This window comes from Pipistrellus hanaki (assembly GCF_964339955.1).
Source record: "Pipistrellus hanaki genome assembly, chromosome: 19".
NCBI classification, from domain to species: domain Eukaryota; kingdom Metazoa; phylum Chordata; class Mammalia; order Chiroptera; family Vespertilionidae; genus Pipistrellus; species Pipistrellus hanaki.
In genome coordinates this window covers 24,354,772-24,377,243 of record NC_140521.1, presented here as the reverse complement: position 1 = coordinate 24,377,243, position 22,472 = coordinate 24,354,772, and the positions used below count along the sequence as shown (strand labels likewise).

At 45.7% G+C, this 22,472-nt stretch overlaps 1 long non-coding RNA gene across 1 annotated transcript; it reads right to left on the bottom strand.

Moving 5' to 3' along the window:
• Positions 1-4,020: 4,020 nt before the first annotated feature.
• LOC311613941 lies at positions 4,021-16,506 on the bottom strand. The gene is made up of 2 exons (XR_014793558.1): positions 15,913-16,506; positions 4,021-7,354 (listed from the first exon to the last, which is right to left on the bottom strand). It is a non-coding gene; the product is annotated as an uncharacterized lncRNA (long non-coding RNA).
• Between the last annotated feature and the right edge of the window lie 5,966 nt (positions 16,507-22,472).

The window sequence follows — 22,472 nt, the reverse complement described above, 5'->3', positions numbered from 1 at the left end:
ACTATGTATGCAGTATCTATTATTGGACGTATAACTTCATTTATGGAAACAAGGACACATTTGTTTGGTTTTGCTGCTGGCCAAGGCTTGCTTTGCTATGAGCATGATGTGATGAGCATGAGTATGTGTGACATGAGAGTGAGGCTGCACGATGCAGGAGAGACACTACCTGAAGGGAATGGCTATCACTTCTCCCAGGGAAGAGGCGCTGGAAGGAAGCTGGGAGTCTTTAAGGAGCTGAAGGGATTGAGTTCAGAGAGAATGGAGAGCAGATGTTCTTTTCTCCACAGGGAACAAAAGAAAATGGGATTATATGACAGCACGAGGATTTGGAATAGATACAAAACAGAATTTCCCCACTGCGTAGGCTCTCACACACAAAATGCATTTTGAAAGGAGTGTGTGCACGTTAGTTTTATTTTGATGCCTTAAGAATGGAAAGACTCACATTTTCTGTGTAGTCTTCTGTGGGTGGAGCGTGAACTCAGTGATTTATGTATCCTGAGTTTTCTCAATCCCCAAGTGGAATCTAAAAGTGTGTGTGGTGATGGCTAAGAGAGCTAACTTTTTAACGGTAGTTATTTTTCTGGGGACAGCCTGGCGATTTTTACCTGCACTGTGAAGTATTACATTGAATAGAACGTTATGTAATAAGGTGGGTGAGAACAGAAAATGTGGGAGCACAATGTACTCATTTTTCCTCCCACTACTATTTCTTCTATTGAGTAGTTCAAATTTAAAGGCAAAGTGTTCTTCTTAGTTATGTGTGGAATTCAACACAGGTATTTTGATTTTAGAATTCATAAGAATGCGGTTAGGGCTCCTGAGGAACTGAACTCTCTCTTTACACACACACACACACACACACACACACACACACACACACATACACACACACACACACACACACACACACACACACACACACATATATATATATATATATATATATATATATATATATATATATATCATGTTATAAAAATTTGTGGTTGTCTTTTGACGTGAAGATGGTTCTATGTTCCGTTTTCCTGAGCTGCGTGGGGTAGTAAACAAAGAACTGAGCTGGTGGCAGACACCTGCTGTCAGGTCGCACCTCAGTCATGAACTGTCTATTGGCCTGGATGAACTCTTAGGTATAAGCTTATCTTATGAGAAATACACAGTAAAATGATGATATGCACAACAGGCCATTTTAAAGTTCCTCGTTTTGGTTCCAATATGCTATCGATTATTGATACCAAAGACTCTTGATCTCCGAGTTCACTCCAAGATCATGTCTCAGCATTGGCTGCACACTGTACTCTCCTGGGATCTTTAAAAAACCAGAATCCCAGGCCATACCAATTATGTCAGAGTCTTCTGAGGAAGGGCCAAGGTATCAGTATTTGTTAAATTCCCCAAGTGGTTACAACGTCAGCCAAGGTCAAGTGCTCTTGCTACAATGCAGGGAGAGGAACTGGAATGATAATATTAATGTTACTTTGCTCTGAGACAGGAATTGTCTGTGTCCTCAGTACCTAACAAAGTGTGTGGTGCTCAGAAAATAATTAACAGTATAAGTGAACTTTGGCAATTCCCTAAGAACATGTAGTCTTATCAAATCTGATAGTTACTTTAATCACTTTCACTTTGATCTCACTCGCTGAATAACAGCTCAGTTCTCTATTTCTGTTTCCCAGCAGAAACCAAGCAAAGTGAAAGAATGGGTAATCCTATTGCGTGACCCAGGTCAGCTATGCTTGGGGTGAAAGAAGAAATTATCTATCCTCACATCCTCTAGAAAGGAGGCCCTTGGGAATCTCGACATGCCTCCTACATGGATCCACACAACAAAACACACAAAACAAAACCTCTGTGTTTAGATGTGTCTTATCCTTACTCAGTCAGCACTTATAAGGCACTTACATTTTTAATAGTCTAAAGGAGACTTTCTCAGTGAGGGCTTTATGCTAAAATTAAGCCTTAATATTTTGGGCATCTTTACATGTTATACATTAACTAGAGGCTCGGTGCATGAAATTCATGCATAGGGCAGGGGTTGTGTCCCTCAGCCCAGCCTGCACCCTCTCCAATCTGCACCCCTTGAGGGATCTCTGACTGTCCACTGGGATTGGGCCTAAATGGACGCTTGGACATCCACCTCACAATCCAGGACTGCTGGCTCCCAATTGCCTTCCCCTACAGGCCTGGTCCCGCCCAACTGCCCTCCCCTGCAGGCCTGGGTCCTCCCAACTGTCATCCACTACAGGCTTGGTCCCCCCCAATGGCTCTACCCTGCAGGCCTGCCCTCCAACTGCCCTCCCCTGCAGGCTTGGTCCCACCCAACTGCCCTCTCCTGCAGGCCTGGTACCCCCCCCCCCAATTGCCCTCCCCTGCAGGCCTGGGTTCCCCCCAACTGCCCTCCACTGCAGGCCTGGTCCCCCATACTGCTTTCCCCCGATGGCCTGGTTACCCCTAAATTTCCTCCCTGCTTGCCTGATTATCACAACTGCCCTCCCCTACAGGCCTGGTGCCCCTGACTGGCCTCCCTGAAGGCTTGGGTCTCCTCCAATTGCCTTCCCTTACTGGCCTGGTTTCCTGCAACTACCCTCCTCTGCCAGCCTGGTCACTCCCAACTGCTCTCCTTTGCTGGCCTGGTCGCCCCTAACTTCCCACAATTGCCCTCCCCTGCAGGCCATCTTGTGGTGGCCATCTTGTTGCGGCCATCTTGTGTCCACATGGGGCTGCCATCTGTATCTTGGTGTGATGGTTCATTTGCATATTACACTTTTATTAGGATTTACTTCTCATGCATATAGCATAGTTTTAGTGCTATGTCATTTCTGAAGGAATTGAGAAAAGAGTCACTCACCTGGTTGTTTTGCTCTGTGGTTCAGAGGGTGAGCTCCACTAGGAAGGGCTGCCAGTGCCAGAGGGTGCAGTGAAAAAGGAGACACAGTGCCTGTCTTTCAGAATAGCCTGGTCCTGGACAACTTTCCAGGATACAGGATTGCTTTTTACCTACACTGATTAAGGGGATTGCTTTTTACCTACACCTAGTCACGTGGCACCTGAGCCCTTACAATGTGGCCAGTGCACCTGAGAAGTTAATTTTTTTATTTTACTTGATTGTAAATTGAAGTAGCCACATATGGCAAATGGCGACCCTACTGAACAAGGCAACTCTGGAACCACATATTCAAAGAGAGAAGACTGGCACAAGTTATCAATAATCAGGGTGATCAGTGCTACTAGGAGGAGTGCACAGAGGCTATGGAATCACCGATGAAAAAAGAGAGTCATAGGGTGATGGTAGGATGGTTGAGGCAAAGATTCCCGAGAGGAAAGGGTTCCAGGATGAGAGCCAAGGGGCGAGATGCAGAGTCTGGAAGGGGCAGTGGAGCGAGAGCCACCCAGACAGTGTGGATGTCTGAGAAAGCGCAGGGTATAAAAAGAGCATTAAGAAATGGCAAATATGTGTGGCAGCAACACTGAAAAGAATGTGGGGAAGAAGAAGAATGTTGGGCCAGGATCCAGGATAGGAAGGGCTTTAGGTGTCATGCTATTTCAAGGGCAATAGGGATCCAATAAAATGCTGGGCACTGTGAGGGATGTGATGGTATTTGTGGCATAGGGAGATTTTCCTGGTTACCGCTTGGCAGCACTGGAGGAAAAACTGGAGGCCTGATGCCCTGATCCGGGTGAGAAGTGAGGTGTGTCTTAGCTGCAGCCATGTGGAAGGTGGAGACGTGCAGATGCATTGGAAAACAGGAAGAAGAAGAAAAAAAAATATTTGACTGGCCGTGACAGCTGAAAAGAGAAAGATGAGGAGCACTCATTGGTTTCTGACTTGGGTAGATGACAGTGAAATTTATTGAAAGGCAACATAAGGTCATTTAGAAATTGTCTCTGAATTGAAATTTTCCTATCATATTAGATTACTTGCTGGATCCTGGATCCTGAAGCTAGCTTTGTGTACTCTGGTGCCAACAACCTCGTATTGAGAGCATGCTCTTCCAGGAAATACACAAGTTCACAGTGGATGCAATATTCCTTTTATTGAGGGTTCCAGGGACATATAACAAAGCCTTATAAAATGCCAACAAAATCATATTCTGTGCTTGGCTACTTTAAAAGCCCTGTTTATTTACGATCTCATTGAATGAGAACTGGGTGAAATACAGCCAATAACCATCTGGAAAACAGGCCAAGCTCAGCCATGAGGAGCTCTGTCTGACAATGCCAGTGTCTGAGAGGAGATGTGCAGCTGTCTCTTATCTGGCATCCCAAGCGAGACGCTGGTCCTGAAGTGGACCCCACTTCACAGGTTCCTTCAAGGCAGAACTGTGTTCTGAATCTCTGTGTCATCCAGCTGACCATTTTATTTATTTATTTATTTATTAAAATGTATTTTTATTGATTAATGGGTGGGAGGGAAAGGGAGAGAGATAGAAACATCAATGGTGAGAGAGAATTATGGGTCAGCTGCCTCCTGCATGGCCCACAGTGGGGACTGAACCCACAATCTAGGTATGTGCCCTGACTGGGAATCAAACCATAACCTCCTGGTTCATAGGTTGATGCTCAACCACTGAGTCATGCCAGCTGGGCCAGCTGACCATTTTATTAATCATAACCAAATGCCAATTAAATGCAAAGGGGCTGGTAAAGAAGAGTGAAGTTTTCTCAATTCTAGCTTTTTATGGCTGAAATATTCTTGAATTGATACACAGATAAGTGAGTATTAAAATAGCAAATAACCATTGACACTTTTAAAATTGAAGGACTATTGAAAGTCATATTCATGCAGAAACACTTGTAAATGCATACTGTGCACAAAATTGGTTAACAAAATAGTTAGAAGATTGGATTTGTTTAGGTGAACCAACTTTTCAAATACCTTAAGAATATCATTGAATATATTGCACATAATAACTTGGGCCATTATATGATTGGTTTTTAATCTTCTCCTAAGGATATTTTTTCCATTGATTTCTAGAGAGATTGGAAAGGTAGGAGGAGGGGGAGAGAGAAACATTGAAGTGACAGAGATACCTCAATTGGTTGCCTCCTACTTGCTTCCCTACTGGGACTGAAGAATCTGCCACCAGGGCTGATGCTCTAACTATTGAGAAAACTGGCCAGGGACCAGGATCTAAAATGGTAATTAGTTCACAGCTAGATATTTTTCATATTAACCTGGGAAGCCAAAGAGGTGCAAAGCTGAAACAATCTACTAGGTACAAGGCTCCCAAACCTCTGAGATAAAATGTTTCCACTAATCAAGGTCAAGTTCATGACTGGTTTAGGTTCTTGGTGGGTGGTGGGTGGTTCAAGCTGTTGTGCTTAGCTTGGGGGAACGTAAATATGAGGCCTCCAAGAGCCCCTCTCTCTCACCTGTAGGAAGGACACAGATTAACTGACCTTTAATCACTACCAACCCATTTTTTTTTCTTTTAAAGAAGTTGAGACTATGCAGACAAAATTGAAGAATCTCCTTAAAGTTCTAGCAAAAAAAAAAAAAGAAAGAAAAAAGCCTAAAATATTAATATGCTCTATTCCCCAATTATTTCAATTTTCTATTAGGAAAATACATTCTATCATTCTAGTATAACTTAACCAAAAATCTGAAAAATTTGAAGGGATTAAGGAAATAGCTCTTTGTTTACAACAAAAATAATATCAAGTAGTAATGTAATGATTGCAATATTGCGACTGCAGGCCTTAGATCAGGGATTTCAATCTCTTTCATCTCATGGCACACATAAACTAACTAGTAAAATTCTGCAACACACCAAAAATAGATTACATTTTTTTGCCAATCTAACAAAAACATAGATATAATTTTGATTCATTCACACTGGTCAGCTACTATTGTTCTAGCTTGACAGCCTTGGGGGAAAGAGGGCAGTGCCCAGCCTGACCAGTCAGCTGTTGCATGGTTCACATGTCTGGCAGCACGCCAGCTGGAAGCCATGGCCTTCGGCTATGAGTTTTGCAATTGCAATTCTGGATGTGAACTCTGTATTGGCTATGTAGCAAGTCACTTAACTGCATTAAGACTCAGTTTTCTTAACCTATAAAATGGGTTTTTGCTGAATTGCTGTGAGGCTTAAGTGAGCTAACATAAAATGCTTAACATATTGTGAGACTACAATAAATACTATTATTATTAGGTTAACAGAATAATCACAAGCTCTCATATTATTACCAGTCACTTTCTTTAATGGCAAAGAAATATAATTATAATTGTAGGCAACACCTGGGGTGAGACAGCTGTGTGTGCGTTTGCTCTCACAAAAATGCATCTATCTAAAAGACACGCTTTTCCCCTTTCTTTCCACTTATCTAATTCTTTAACATCCTTTAAGATTCACTTCATCGTTTTCTCTTTAGGGGCACCCTCTTCCCTGAACAGACCAGTTTTGTCCTGCTTCTGCTGATCTCCTCGGGGTTCCTTGTTTAAACCATTTGTTTTGGGTTGGGTTTGGGTCTTGCCATCTATTGACCTGAGTCGTTATTTATCTTTTTGAAAGTTTGTGTCCTTCTGTCTAACTAGATTTCCTGGCCAGAAGCAGTGATCATAGCTCATGTGTCCCAGATGGCTGAATAAAAAGAGTGCTTGCTTGGTTGATGTCAGGCAGGATATGTGGCATTTCTGTTGCGTTATGACTTCCCCCATTATTTTACCCTTCGGATCACCTCTCACTGCTGTTATTTCAAGAGCACTTTATACTCTTTAGGTCACTCTTAAGATCACACTTTGTGTGTGGCTAAAAATCAATCTACTTAGAACATTAATGTTCCTTAAAATATTAACACATTTGTGCAATTCCTATTTTAAAAATTGGTGCATTCATAAGCAAATGTATACTTGGAAGACTTTTAAAAAATAAGTGTCGCATTAAATTTAAATTCAAGCAGATGAATACTAATGAGGAAGGAATACAAATGAAGGAATAAATTTTTCTTTGGCTCATGAAAAATCTAGATGGCATGAGCCCAGGCCAGGTGGCTCAGTTGGTTAGAAAGTGGTCCGAATACACCAAGGTTTCAGGTTCAATCCCCGCCAGGGCATATACAAGAATCAACCAATAAATACATCAATAAGCAGAATACCAAATCTCTCTCTGTATGTCTGCCCATCTCTCCCTCTCTCTCAAAACCAATGTCAAAAAATCTAGATGGCATTCTTAAGTTTCTTTGTTTCTTGAAGGGCCTGTGGGGTGAGGGTGTTGCTGAGCAGAAGAGGTGTCCTCAGGCGATTACTTTTGTTTCAGCTTCTGAGTGGCCTGGGCATCCACTGGGTCTCTCTGTGGTCTTTGAACCTTCCTGGGGGCTATAGGATCAGCTGAAAGGAACATCCACACAACTAAAAAACACAACAGAACATGTCACAGAAAGTCATCACATTTAGTGCTCAATAAACATAAACACGTGCATTGATACTTTAGCTCCCCACTGTTCCAGACTACGTGCAGACTGCGGCACCAGGAACACATAGCCCTTTCTTACTGTGCCCCTGACTCAGACCAGCAACAGCTCTGTGGGCGTGTGAGGGCACCATGCTAATCCCCTGGGAGAAATGTCTGTAAGAGAAACTTCAGGTGAATCCCACAGGCAACTGAGAAACAGGGCATGCAGAGAACCAACAGCGGAACGCAGGACATCAGGGACTTGTTCAAATAGCTAAAGAGTAAATGCAAAATGAAATAATTGTGGGTACATAAGTCCTCAGCAATGCAGAGTGGTCGAAGCCATCAGAGTTGCTAGAAGTTAATGTCAATTCCTGTATTTAAATGTATAGTGCCTGGCTCATGCCCAAGAGAGGGAAGGAAGGAAGGAAGGAAGGAAGGAAGGAAGGAAGGAAGGAAGGAAGGAAGGAAGGAAGGAAGGAAGGAAGGAAAGGAAGGAAAAGAGAAAGAATGAGGGAGGAGGGAAGGAAAGAAAGCAAGAAATAAAAAGTGTTTCTGAGGTGTGGAAGAGGTGAAGGCACAGAGTTTACAGAGGGGAAAAACAGCACATGGACAGGTTCAAAGGCTGGGAAGCCAGGGGAAATAGGTTTGCTAAAAATAAAATAAAATAAAATTTAAAAAATGATATGTTTGAGTGGTTTTAGAAAATGGAGCAAAAAAAAAAAAGATGATATATTTGAGTGGTTTTAGAGAATGGAGCAAAGCAAATTTCAGGGGTTTTGAACATATTAAAATTTAATTTTAGAAGTGTAGTGTGTTAATATAACTATTGTAGACTTTTGAAGGGACTATTGACATGATTCAAATAAGTCAAGTGGAAAGGGAAAGGTGAAATTCAAAGATGTCAGCCCAATGAGAAAAGCAAAGAAATTAAATGAAGGCAGAGGGATTAAAGAATATGCTCTTAGAATAGAGAGACTGCGGAATCTCAGAGGGAAGGTGAGGGTGGGTGGAAAGGGCAGGTGGGTGGGAAGAGATCAACCAGAAACCTTGTATGCATATATGCATAAGCCATGGACAGACCACAGGGTGATGAAGGCCAGGGTAGGGGTTGGGGGTAGTCTAGAAGAGGTCACTGGGGGGGGGAAATGGGGACATAAGTAACACTTTCAACACAAAGATTTTTAATAAATAAAGTAGGGAGGCAGGTGCTTGTCTGGGTTTCTTCTATGTTTGTGTTGCAGAGTGGGCTTAGAACTGAGAGCATTTTTCATTCTCCAGCTATTCCTCTCTCTGCCACTGCTTTTCCTAAAAATGAACTTTACTGTTTTAGCATCAAGACAACTTCATGTTAATAAATACAGTACCTGGAGGTGGAATTGAATATAACTTTAAAGGACAAGTCTTAAAACAAATAAGACTTGGTTCTCTGCATCTCCAGAGTCAAGGGTCCCGGAGTCGTTCTTGTACCTCTACTTTGGAGCAGCTTCACAAATTCTCAGTTAAAATAATTGGAGATCAATGAATCCAACCCACGCATCTTACAGATCAGAATGTTTGGGAAGAACTGTATTAATATTTCTTTTATTTTTCAATAGATGTTATGAATGAAGTGTACTTTGCAGGTGGATTTTAATTTAACTAAAGCTTTTATTGTCAGCCTCTTCATTAAGCTCACACAATGAGGATGCGTAATGAGTTAGGTATGTACACCAAGAGATATTCCACCTTCTCTCACTGATTTCTGCCCTAAACACTTGGGATACATGAAAGACCTTGGCTCTCTAGATGGCAAGTGTATTTGCTCCGGGACCTATAACATAACCTGCTGCTAAATATTGTTAATTAGTATTTTTCTGTTCTGACCAAACATGCAAGAATGGATCCTAGATGAGTAGTTAAGTAAAATATACATCTTACATATTTTAGAATTCATTATGTTGTGGACACAAAGTGGAGGGTGGGGTGCTAAGCCTTTGCTACATGTGTGGTAGACTTAATTGTGAATAAGTTAAAATGCTATTGTGTCAAGGAAAGGTGTTCACAGAATTTATTTTTTACTCCTTTGGGTAACCTAATAGAAAGCCCAGAGGAAAAGCAAACCAATGTGTATCATAGATAGAGCCCACAGAAATGTCTCTTTTAGAACATGGACTCCTCTTTTAAAATAAATTTGAAGAATTATAAATAAGCGAACCACCATATTCTAGGTGTGTATTAGGAGTCAACTGTTTAACAAATCAGTTTTCCTTGGCATCCATGCCTACTTAATTGGGATGAAGTAAGATCTTGTGTCATCTCAGCATGAGCGACCCTTGTCCCTTGGAATCTGGTCTCTGAGCAGATAAACATAAACTGGGGCCCTGGCACTGGTTGCTTAGGTGCTTCTGTGACCTGACTGTGATGAGTTTCCCGATCTTCATCAAGAGCATCATCGCCTGTGCACAGAGCAGGTGGCAGTGGCAGGCAGACAGTTGCTGCTGCTGCATGGCCCAGGTTCCTCCCTGATAGCAGATCTTCAGGGCTCCGCTCTGTGGAGAGGGAGTTGTGGCCATGAACGGACCACACTGAGGCACCCAAAGGGAGGCTGATGCCTGGCATCTATGATCCCTGGCAGAGTCTCGGTTCTTAATCACGTGCCATGCAAAATGGAGGAAGATTACTGTTATGAGCTTGGTTACTCTGAGCAGGTTAAAATTATTGTCTCTACCTAAGACCATTTCCTTGACATGTTATCTCATTACTTAAATAAAGGAAATAGATGTCTTATGAATAATATTTACTATTCTAGTGTTCTTCCTTACTTCAAATTATCTAAAGTTAGGATGAAGATTAAAGCAGCAAATATTTTACAAGTAATGCAACAGTCTCTGCAATGACAACTTTGTCAGATATGATTAATTGCCAACGTTGATGTTATACACATGCATTCTTGCATGAGAACACAGATCACAGAGTCCTTTATTCTTATGTTAATTAACAAGAAAAATTTTTAAGTTGACTTGAAAAACATTCTACTCAGGATCCATGTCAAATGATGAGAAATGCCAAAGAGAAAAAAAAATCTCAAGTAGGAAACATGTAAAGCAAACACATCTATATGCACTTTCGTATAATTACATATTGCAAATTATATTGGATGTCTCTAATATCTAATTTTTTGAAAGCTGATTCCACTTGAGATTTCAATAAGAGCATCAACATTTTGCAGGTGGCTCCTTCTGTGTAGTATTCAAAGGGAATTATCCCTCTAATATGCTCATAGCCCTCAAGTAAAAGCTGAAGTTCTCCATAAAGGCCAATGAACAAAGGACCCTGGGACTATAACCTTGATAGGTAAAGCTCCAATAAATAGAATTTCAACATGGTTATTTATTCTGTTCCTTCTGTGTAAAGTATCCTTGTTTGCTTCAAGCAATAAGAAAAAACCTGGGCTACAAGCCTCATTATAGAATGTGGAGAAGGCTTCATGTATATTCTGCAGCAATTATATGAAAATCTAAGGGGGATCACAATTTTTCAGGTGATAATTTAGATCAACTGATAAAAGAAAGGTGCAAGAGGATGGCAGATCATATCTTTGAAAAGAGAGAGCCCTGCATTAAATCCTGTTTTTACAAAATGTCTGATTAACGTGCCCTAAACAGGATGCCAGAGCAAAGCTCCATTTTGAGAAAAGGGCTTTGTCCTCCTCTTTCTGTGATTCAACCCATCACCGGATCACTATGTACATTTGTGATCTTGGGGAATGGAGCCTATTATTTAAGTTGGTTGGATCCATTTTCTTGATACCTCCTTAAAGATCTGTCTGCTAATTAGGGTTACTATTTAAACGACTTATTCCGCTGCATTTCCGTGCAATGCCATGTGTGGTCATATCACAGACTGTATCATGCTGCTGCTGTTCGCTGAGATGCCTCTGTAGTTAGCAGTTTCCTTTGTTCTGCTCAGTAAGTGATTTTAGGAAGGGGATGGGCTGGAAGGAGGAGCCTTGGGGTTTGTAAAATAAAATCATATCTTCCTGGTGCACATGCAAAACTTTGTGTATTTCCAAGAATTCCTTTTTAGAAAATAAATTGCAATTCCATCTGGAACAAGCTAAGAGGCACATGCCGGCGACTTTGAATGAAACCCAAATGATCCAATCCTACCTCACACATATCTCCGGTGTGCTTTCCACTGCAGTGCAATGGTAGAACAACAGTTTATTTTAAAAAACAAAACAAAACAAAACAAAAAAAAACAGCAAGGAATGTCTTTAGCAAGGAAGACGTAAATTATGATAATTACTCTGAATAGTCAGATCCTTGATCATTGCTAATTAGCATTTATTGCCTGGATTATAGAACAATACAGGAGCTGAACTGCAACTGCTCTTTTGCGGTGTGGAGCTGGGAAAGGCAGTGGGGCAGGCAGGCAGCCGTCTCAGCAGGTGAGTCAGAAGTTCACATCCTCAATCCTGTGCAGAATCCCTCACCTTCAAACACATATACATGGTCCTCAATACAGTTAGCTTATTTATTGTTGGGGTTAGCCACATTTTTACATATGATATCATAGTCTTGGGAGACTAAGGGGTGGAGAAATATTTTTGCTATGATGTCACTCAGGGGCAATTTTATCCATTGTGAGAGTTCAACACTATAGAGAATAAAACTCACCATTTGATAAAAGTGTGAATTTCCCTGCAGAAATTTTAACTTAATAAGGAAACAAAGAGTTCAGTTCTTGGTGTATGAAATTTTACATTCACCTCCCCATTCATTTAGGAGAACTGCAGTTGAAAACAACCGATAAAGGGTCATTAATTTCTGATCTGAGAGCCTTTTTCAATAGTAATTTGTAACAAAGTAGATTCTGAAATCAGAAATAAATATGATTATTAATTAGCAGACCAACATCAGCCGTGTAAATAAAGACACTCCTATAATTTGGCAACTGCAATTCCTAAATAACCTGGAAGGCAGAAGAAAAAAAAGAGGAAAAATGAACTATATTCATCATTCTCGCTGCAGTCTCACCGTTTTTCCACCTCATTAGAGTCACTGAGGAGAAAGGAACATAGAAAAATACGAAGCCAGTGACAAGGACAGCCACGAGTCTTCCCAATATCTGCACGAATTCCCTGCCTTGATCCTTTTAGTTTGAAAGAATAAGTTTGACTAAATGTGTGAGGAGATTAAACAGACTGGTGGTAAACATTAATTCCGCTGAATGAGCAATGCATTTGGATTGCAGAGATGCAAATAAGATAATACTTTTCTTTTCCTTTGACATAGCAAGGAGATTAGTTTAGAACATCAAATTTGATTTTGTTAGAATATATTAGCAGTGTTTTAATTAATACCAATTAAACCCTTTCTTTCCCTGGAGCTTGATATATTCCTAATGCTCTCTAAATCCTCTCTTTTATCCATCCACCTACTCACTCCCCTCTAAATCACCAGGCCTTTGTTACAGTCTTCATACTTTCACTGTATTCAACTACTAGCTGCTTGCCTAGAGTTGTCTTGCCCATAAAATACTTCCCAGTTAGCGGATTTAAAATGAGCAGTGTTCATTAATACAGCTGATTTTTTAAAGGTATGATTAGAGACTCAAACATTAACATTTTCTGTTCTTTCTTTTGGGGAAAAACATTGCAAAAGGAGCTTTGGCTGGCTAGCACCACTTGGCTTCATTCTCACTAGAAGCTTCCTACATTTCCAGCGGCACTGGGTTTGAGCTGGGACTTCTTAGGAAACATGCAGAAAAGGAAAAAAAAAAAACGGGGGGTTGGGGCGCTAGTTAAATATGGTGAACCATATGCTCCGGGCTGAACTGTAACTTTGTCCTCGGAGGTGCTGCATGGCATTTCACTCATTATTCCTCCCTCTCTCTCACTTCCTGTCTTTCTTGTCCCAAAGCTCCAGTTCACTTCTTTCTCTTTTCTTCCTGCAATGCCCCCTCCCCATTCCCCCCCTTATTTTTTTTTATCTGCAAAGCTGGATTTGCACTTTTAAAGATCCGTATCCATAATGCCCTGCTTGTTTCGGTTGCACTCTCTCTTTTTAAAAGACAGCCTCTCTAATTGATGCGTCTGGGCTAGTCTAGACTGGTAGTGATTGAACCAACCACCAATTATGTTCTTCATTTCACTGAATTTCACTGATGGGCTCGCTGAGGAAGAAGGGGTGCTGAGAAACCTATCTTTATACTGAAGCAGTTCCCTGTTGAAATATAAAATCTTGTGTGTTGTTATGCACTCCTAAATACCTTGTGATCAGTTGTATAATAGCAACCTCAGAACACGAGCAATCCACTTGGAAACATGCAAAAAACCAAGAGAGTTCCCTCGAATACAAACTGTACCACTTGGATTAAATTACTATCCGGTTACTATTTAAAATCACAGAAGAATGATATCTAGCAGGTTTTTGTTGACCCATGCATACATTTTCATAAAATTAACTGCAGATATATTTTGACTTTGAAAGGTATCATATGTCTTAAATATTTGATATAAATCATGGGGTGCTATAGATCCATAAATTAAAGTGATGCCTTTCCATAATTTCCAAATACCTATGCATGCACATCAGCTAAGATGGGAGGAAGTCATCAATCCAGTCTATACAAACCAAAAAATGACCTGAAAAATCCAATAACTTTCCCTTGAAACACATTCAGACTATCAAAGGCCGGAGAGTGATATTTAAATGTTACAAGTACACAAGCGGTTTCAACAAAAGACATGGCACATTGTTCCACAGTTCATCCTCTCAATTCAGTCTGCGGATACAAAATGGTTCTTTGACTATGATTTAGAGTCAAATACTAAAATCGCAATGAATATTTAAAATCAAAACAAACAATAGACAGGGAAGAAGAGCTTCCTTAACCTTTAACATCATAAACAGTCACAACCAATATAAAGTCTCCAAATGAAGAATGCATTTGAATTCAGGATTGATTTAGGTATTTTCAGAAAATAGAAGACAAATATTGGTCCAAGAACACCAATGTTGTTTAAATGAAATTGTATATTGGAATTTTTCACAACAAAGAAAGATAAGTCACGGTTTCTCTTTTCTAACTATGACATAGATTTAAATCACTGAAATTATTCTTTTACAAAATGTCACATTTTTCAGAAAACTGCAAATTAGGTAATGCTAACGATTACCTCAAAAGATAATTTTAAATGTATAGTTTTGTGTTATAAATAACTACATTGGATTGGATTAAATTCCTGATAATTTCCCCTAACTTTTTCACAAAGAATAATACAGTTAATCCTAAAGAATACACTATTTTTTTGTGTGTGCATCCTGGTTTTCTTTCAGTATATATCATACATTTCCAATCCCTATTACTTTTAAAATCATTGTACATAGCATTTTAAAATAGTAGCCAAGCAAGGAGGCTATATATCTCCTTTTATTTTATTTAAGATCTTGCAAAGAAGTACAAATTTAGTCTTTTTAACACCAAAATGCCACCCTTTATCCAGAAGAAGGAGAATAAAAATTTCAGCCTATGGCTATATTGGCCCAGATTATTGGTTCACCACTATCACTGTCTGTGTTCACTATCTAGCCCTGTATGATACTCATGTGTGGAACTGAATATCTCATATGTCCACATGCCCATTTTTAGGGCAGTTTTAAGATGGACTGTTGAGTGTAGAAGTTGGGAGCCTGGGGCATGCTGGGACTTCAGCTGTTGTGCTGAGGCCCAGCACCAGGTGAGAGCTAGCTGTCTCTGTTCCTCTGAGGACCGCCTGCGGCTCTGGGGAAGGGCCCTGGCCCACAGCCGGTAGCAGCCAGGAAGCCGCCCGCACGGACCCTCTCCTGCCCAGGCCCCTGCGTGACCCGCCAGCGCGCAGCCCTCAGCGGCACCTGGGGCGCCAGGCAAACTTTGTTTTCCTGCGTTTGCTTTAAGGGGAAAGTCCCACCAAACCCGGTGCTCAGGCGCGGCTCGCAGCTCCCGAGAGCCTAACCCGTGGACCTGGACGTACACCTCACAAGTTAGGGTCTCAGGGACCGAGGGGCGCGCACTGCTCCTCCGGAGACAAAGCCAAGCCCGGCGGCGGCTCCTGCTTCAGGGAGAGGGACACACAGGTGGGGCCCGCCGGCTCCCGCCACAGGTGCGGGCCGCGTGCGGGCTCCCCGCTGCACACCATGCCTCCTAACGCATGCCCGCACACCTACATGCTTGCACACACATGTCCGCACACGCACGCCTGCACACACATGTCTGCACGTGTGCATGCCTGCGCGCACATGCCTGTGCACACATGCTTGCACACCTACATGCCTGCACACAGGATGGTGAGCACGCTGCGGGGGCCGAGCGTCTGAGGGGCCAGGTGCAGGGTTCGAGACTCCGCGGTCTCGGGGCCAAGTGTCCCCCAAGCTTCCGCGCCTTCAGCGCTGATGACCGAACCGCCTGCGGCAGCCCTCCCCGCGGCACCGAATGCCGAACCGGGCAGGGAGGGACTGGGCGGGGGGAGCAAGGAGGGACGGTCACTCACCGGCAGCGGCGGCGGCGGCGGCTCCAGGGCCGGGCAGGCGGAGCTGGTCCCGGCTGCGGCTGCGCGTCCTGGGGCCGGGCGGCTGGAGGGCGGCGGGCGGGCAGAGGGCGGCCCAGAGCCGGGCTGTCTGGTCCCGCTTTGCCCAGAGAGGGAGGCGGCTTGGGTGGGAGCGTGGCGGGAGGGGCGGAGGCTTTGAACTATTCCGTTACTTCTTCCTGAGATGCAGGCCTCCGAGTGCCAACCCCTCCTCCCTGGCAGGCTGGCCCTGGCCCGGGGTGCGTCTGGGAGTGGCCTGAGCCAGGCCAGGGGCTGCCCACAGCCCAGGCGCTGAGACTCCTGTCCCCATCTCCTCTGTGCCCCCCATCTCCGCTCCTGCCCCCATCCTCTCAGCCCCCCATCTTCTCCTGCCCCCCATCCTCTCTGAGCTCCTGGCCATGGGCTGCAGCGTCCCTGTTGGCCTGGAAGCTGAGCAAGAGGCTCTGAGATGCCTCCCAGAGGGAAGGGTAGGAGGAAAAATAACTCTCAGAACTGTCCCCATCTTCCTTTCCTCTCTCCTTCCCTCCTTCCTTCCTTCCCTCTCTTTTTCCCTCCCTCGCTCCCTCCCTCGCTCCCTCCCTCCCTCCCTTCTTTCATTCCTCCCTCCTTCCCTCCCTCCCTCCCTCCCTCCCTCCCTCCCTCCCTCCCTCCCTCCCTCCCTCCCTCCCTCCCTCCCTCCCTCCCTCCCTCCCTTCCTTCCTTCCTTCCTTCCTTCCTTCCTTCCTTCCTTCCTTCTTCCTTCCTTCGCTTTCCTTTCTCCCTCCCTCGTCCAGTGTGAGCCAGGTGGGCGCTGTCTGCCCGGAGGAGGACAGAGCAGCCCAGGAGGGAAGACTAGGGGCTGAGGCCTGAGGACCAGCCGGTGCTGTCTGCCCCGGAGCCCGCTCCCCCGGGTGGACGCCCCGAGGCTGGACCCGCCCGGGCTGCGCTCACCTCCGGCTCCTCGGGCCCTTCCATCCATCCGTCTGTCCTCTGCCCCTGCCCTGTCCTCTCAGAACAGCCCTCCGTCCCATCCTGCCGCCCCCATCTACCTCTGCTCCCCTCCATCTCCCCCCGCTCCGCTCCCCCGTCTCCCACCGCCCCGTCCCCTTTCCTATGAAAATAAGACAACATGCCCATTCTTGGCGGCGGCTGCCTCTGAGAACGCATTCACTCCACTCCCCGGGCTCAGGGCTCCGGGCTCCGGGCTCCGGGCTCCGCTCCCCGGGCTCCCCGGGCTCCGGGCTCCGGGCTCCGGGCTCCGGGCTCCGGGCTCCGGGAGGGGGGCGCGGAGGGGGGCTGCGACTGACAGCGGCGCCGGCACAAATCAGCGCCGTGGCTGCTCGGGGCTCCCCGCCCCAGCTCCTCCCGCTCCGCTCCCAGCACTGGCTCCGGGGGCCCGGGGCGCGGATCCCAGGGGCGGCCTGGTGCGGGGCCGCGGGTGAATCAGGACCGCCCTCCCCTGCCCTCCCCGCTGCAGGCTCTCCTCCTGCGGGAACCTTGGCGCCCCGCCCGGTCGGCACACAAAGCTTGTGGCCCCCCATCGCCTCCTCTCATCTCTGGGCCGCCCCCTGATCCTCTCCAGCTCCCCTCCGGCGCCCGCACCCTCTGCAAGGCGCCCTAGCTGCCCAGGGCGAGGCGGTGGCTCACCGCTCACCCCACCCCGCACCCCGCACCCCCCGCACACACGCCACCCCACACCGCAGCCGGAGGGTCCGTCTGGGTTCACGCTCAGCGGGGTAGCGGCGGGAGCGGCCCGGCCTCCCAGGTGTGCGCCCCAGGAGCTGACACACCCCTGCGGGGCACGCGGGGGGCGGAGGGGGGGGGTCTGGGCGGGTTCTCCTGGGCGGGAGGTCGGATCCCAGCCCCCCTGCGGGGCTGCAGGGCCGGGGTGGCTCATCCACACTCACCGGCGGCCCCGCATCTGAGGCTCCGTGCTCCCTGGAGCTGCCTCCCCTCCTGGCTGCACCCAGGTCCTCTCTGCCGCTCCTCCGCCGGGACTGGAAGTGAACCATCGTCACTGTAGCTCACCCTCACCCCTGGCTTCTGCGCAGACGTCTCCTTATTCCCGAAGCAGCTCGCCCCAGTGTCCACACATCTCCTGGTGGGTGAGCCGAAGCCTCGCACAGGAGCGGGAGCTCAGGGACCACACGTGGTACAGGAAGCTGGGAGAGGCCGCCTTCCCACCATGTCTGCTGGCACAGTGTAAGAGCGGAGCTACGCAATGGTCTTGTCAGACAGGCATCACCCCAAAACCAGGGTCTCCTCCTAACTGCACCAATGGGCATGCTGCCCCGGAGCCGTTTTCCCGGCTGGAGCCGCAGGCAGCAGGCCTCCGTGTGAGGCCATCCTGGCCCGGGCACAGGGGAGAGGAGGGACCCTCTGAGAGGGCAGGCTTCCTAGGTCCATGTTTCTAAAAGATAGCTTCTTTGTGCTCCACTGGAGAGGACGCTTAGCTCCGACTGTGAAACCTGCACCAGCAGGCGGGGTGCCAAGGAGAAGGAGAAGAAAGAGCACATGCAAATGGAGCCTCAGAGAGAGGAGGAAGGGGGAGGAAAGGGGGAGGGGAGGAGGAGGGGAGGAGAGGGAATCAGAACAAATAGAGGCAAAAAGAGAAAGACCTGCGATCATAGTGTTGGGTTTCATTCAATACCCTCCTCCATTTTTTATTTATTTATTTTTTGTCCTTATTGAGCAGGAGAAGGATGGTTGACAGGGTTTGTGACAAGGTGAGAATTTCTCAGATTTGTCTAACAGTGCTTTTGGAGTAGACTCAGAGGAAAAGACAGGCTGGAGTGATCATGAAGGGCGGAGCGGTCCAACAGCATCTTTGACTCACTGTGCCGCCCTGCAAGGCCAAGATGAATCATCTCTGAGCAGAGTGGGCTGCTCAGTGCTGGTCCATGTGCTTGTCCATGGAGGCCAGATGTGGGCATCACATTATTGGCTCATCTCCAGCAGAAAAGGTACATGGGGGATGGAGTGGACGGAGACCCTTTTAAACCTCCGTGCATTTGCAATGATAATTCAGAATGATGATTTTTACACAGTAAACTAATTTGCCTCATCTATATTCACTCTACTTACAAAGATAAACAAATACATGAGTTATGAGTTATGAAAGTTTTGCTATGAACACATCATTTTCTCTATACAGCTGAGGGATGTCTTTGGAGGATACTTATTTCAAGCAGTTAACACCTGACCCCAATTTCTGTGGGTAATTAGTGAGCTAGATAACCACACAAAGTGGGTAATTATTTAGTACCCAAGGGGACTCTAGAAGTGGGTAGTGGTTTTGTTAGCAAAAGCACATCTCTAATTATTGTACCTATGATGGGTGTTTTAAAATACCAGTTATACTACATGAAGTGAACTGTGATAAATAAGTGACTTATTTTGCTGTCCTTGGTATACCCATTTTATATTTAATTATAGTTAATAATATTTACCTCTCTTGTGTGGAGTGTTGTGAAGATTAATTAGTTACCATCTTTAAGACTCTGGGAGATAAAATGTGCCAAAGAGCTTCTAAATATAATATTATTATTGTTATTAATATCTTTGCTAATAATTCTAGGTTGGGAGAAGTTTAAGTAGATGCAATTGTCTAGTCTACATATTGGTTGGAATTATGCTGAGGTCACAGAGGTAATGAGTTTGGTTCTGGGGAGTGGTCTCCCATGAACTGAGCTAACACAGGCTGTGATAGAGGGAAAGCTGGAAGCTCATTCACTGACAGTGGCTTAGGTGGGTCCCCGGAGCCAGGAGAGGAGCTGGACAAAGTGAGAAGCAGAAGCTAGAGCCAGGGGTGGGCAAGAAGCCGCTGAATCAGCCCATCACGCCCTGGTCCTAAAGTCTGCCGTCCTTCCCTCTGATGAGTAACAAACAAGCACACAAATCTCCAAAGAAGACATTCGTACAAGCAGAGGACCAGCTGATCCTAACCAAACCAAGCGGCCCGGTGGGCAGCACTTATTCTGGAGGACAGTTGGTGCCAATGATTTGTCAACTACAGGCACCGCTTTTAGGTGGAAAACAGGCACACCCAGGCCAAGTCAGGGTGTCACCTGAGCAGCAAGGAAGAAGCACCTTCTAATTCACTTGCCTTTATGAATCACATCCAGGACAGTAAGGGGATATCAGTGTATTCTGCTGAGAAAGAAAGGGGGAAAGAAAGAAACGGCAACCCTATGATTCAGGGACCTGATTCTCCAGAGCAACCAGGCCTGGGAAACAAGAAGCAGCAGAAACTCACTCTTCTTCCTCTGCCCTCAAGGCGTCTGGGCCAGTTGCCTGGGCTTGGTTGGGGCAGGACAGACAGAAGCCTTTGGGATCCAAACCTTGACCATTTTTTTTCTTTCAAAGCAGGGTTGTCCTGGGGATGAAGCCCAGGAGTCTGGGAGATGGGAATCACAAAGATGCTGCATTCAGCCAAGTTCACGGCATCCCTGGAGCAGGAGGGGGGAAGATCCTGCTAGTCAGCCTGCAGGTGCCCCGGCCAGACCGCTGAAGAGAGCGTGCAGGACACATGTTTGTGCCGTGATTGGAAGCCATTGTGTTTTAAGAGTTAGGGAGCAAAGATAACATTTTTCCAAAATCCACCTTAACCTAGGCTTCTGAGCCGCAGTCCAGTGTTTGCTATCCCCTCTCAGAACTATGAAGGCCTCGGTGTTCTCCAGCCCCGGTCCCTGCAGGCCCAGACTGTGCGGACTCGCCCCTGCACCTGCTCCACAGGCTGCGTGGAGCAAGCCTTCACTCTGAGGGTCCTCCCCAGGCCTATCGCTGCCCGGCCTGGGCCTGGCTCCTGCTCTGGGTTCAAAGGCCCACGCAAGTTCTTCTCTCCCCTTGTCAGCGTAACAACGCTCTCCCTTCTCCAAACTTTTATGATGAAATGTTTTCAGGTTTGACCGTTTCTTTCATCTGTGGCTACCACCATCTCCTCTCACTTTTAGTTGACTTTCTTGCCACATAAAAATATAGTTCTATCTCATGGTATGGACCGCAAACCCCAAAGTCTGCTGCCAACGTCTCCCACTCCCAGCCCTCTCTGCCCACGTTAACATGCCTGACAGTTCACCTCAGGGCATTGCCCAAAGCTCACCTGGTAAGAGCTGAAGCCAGTGGAAAGCAGCGGTGTGTGTGTACTGACCTAATTATATGAATGCAGCACAAAAGAGTCTGATGTACAGGAGCAGAAGGAAGAACAGAAGAAAGGAGTCTGGTGTAGTTTATAGATATTTAGGATATAAGCAGCAGAAGCTGATTATTGCAAGAACTTAGAGAGAAAAATTTGTGTTTTTATGTATATACTAGAGAGGCCCGGTGCACAAAATTCATGCACTTGGAGGGGGTCCCTCAGCCTGGCCTGCACCTTCTTGCAGTCCCAGTGCCCTTGGGGGATGTTCAGACCTAAGCCAACAGTTGGACATCCTTAGTGTTGCCCCGGAGGCAGGAGAGGTTACCATCACCAACACTGGGCTCGCCAGCTGTGAGCCCAGGTTGTGGGAGCACACTGACCATCAGAGAGCAGCTCCTGTGTTGAGTGTTTGCCCTCTTGTGTTCAGTGTGCATCATAGCGACCAGTTGTTCCACCATTTGGTCTAATTGCATATTAGCCTTTTATTATATAAGGATATGTGTATACACACACACACACACACACACACACACACACTCACACACACATCTCACATTTAGTCCATATCAAGCCTTTACCACACAATACACTAAGTTTACCTGGTATCTGAAAGGTTGTTTCCAATGCTGTGAGCAGTGACAGGCCATATGGATCTGCAGTTAAAAGTGAATGTGAAGACCTTCAGGATGGCCTGGAAGAGGAAGACAAATGCTCACAAAGCACCTGCCTCTCTTCACCCTTTGCCCACTTCCCCCTGCCTGGCATCTCCCTGGCTTTCACACATGGCTGTCTGTATCATGGTTTTGCATATATGCCTTCAACCAATCCCTTCACCTTCTTTCATGCAGTCTCCCCTCTCCTCTGAGACCCGTCATTCTCTTCCGTGCTTCCATGCCTTTGTTGCTATTATGTTCAGCATTTTATTGAGTTCATTAGATTCCACATAAAAGAGAGACCATTTGGTACTTGTCTTTCTCTGACAGGCTTATTCCACTAAGCATAGGAATCTCCAGGTCTGTCCATGCTGTCTCAAAGGGTAAGATTGCCTTCTTTTTTATGACCATGTAGTATTTCATTGCAGGCTTATAGGCTAAGAGCTACCATCACACCTATCCTGTATTTCCACAAGGACCTTCAGCTTATTATCAGTATCCAACCCTCAGAATACTTGTGTTCTTAATCTTACTACTTAGTATTTATCGCTTTAATGTGCAATGCTGTTTTCTGCAACTTCTCTGAAAGCTTTCATTGAGGTTCTTCTTGGTCACAGACACTTAACCATAACAAACATTCCCGTTAGCCTCCAAAACGGCCTTCAAAGCCATTATCTGTGTTTTGTAAATGCAGAGCATAAGGGTCAGCACCTTGAGAGCTGTACCGCTCAGGAGGGACTGCTAGGACTTAAACC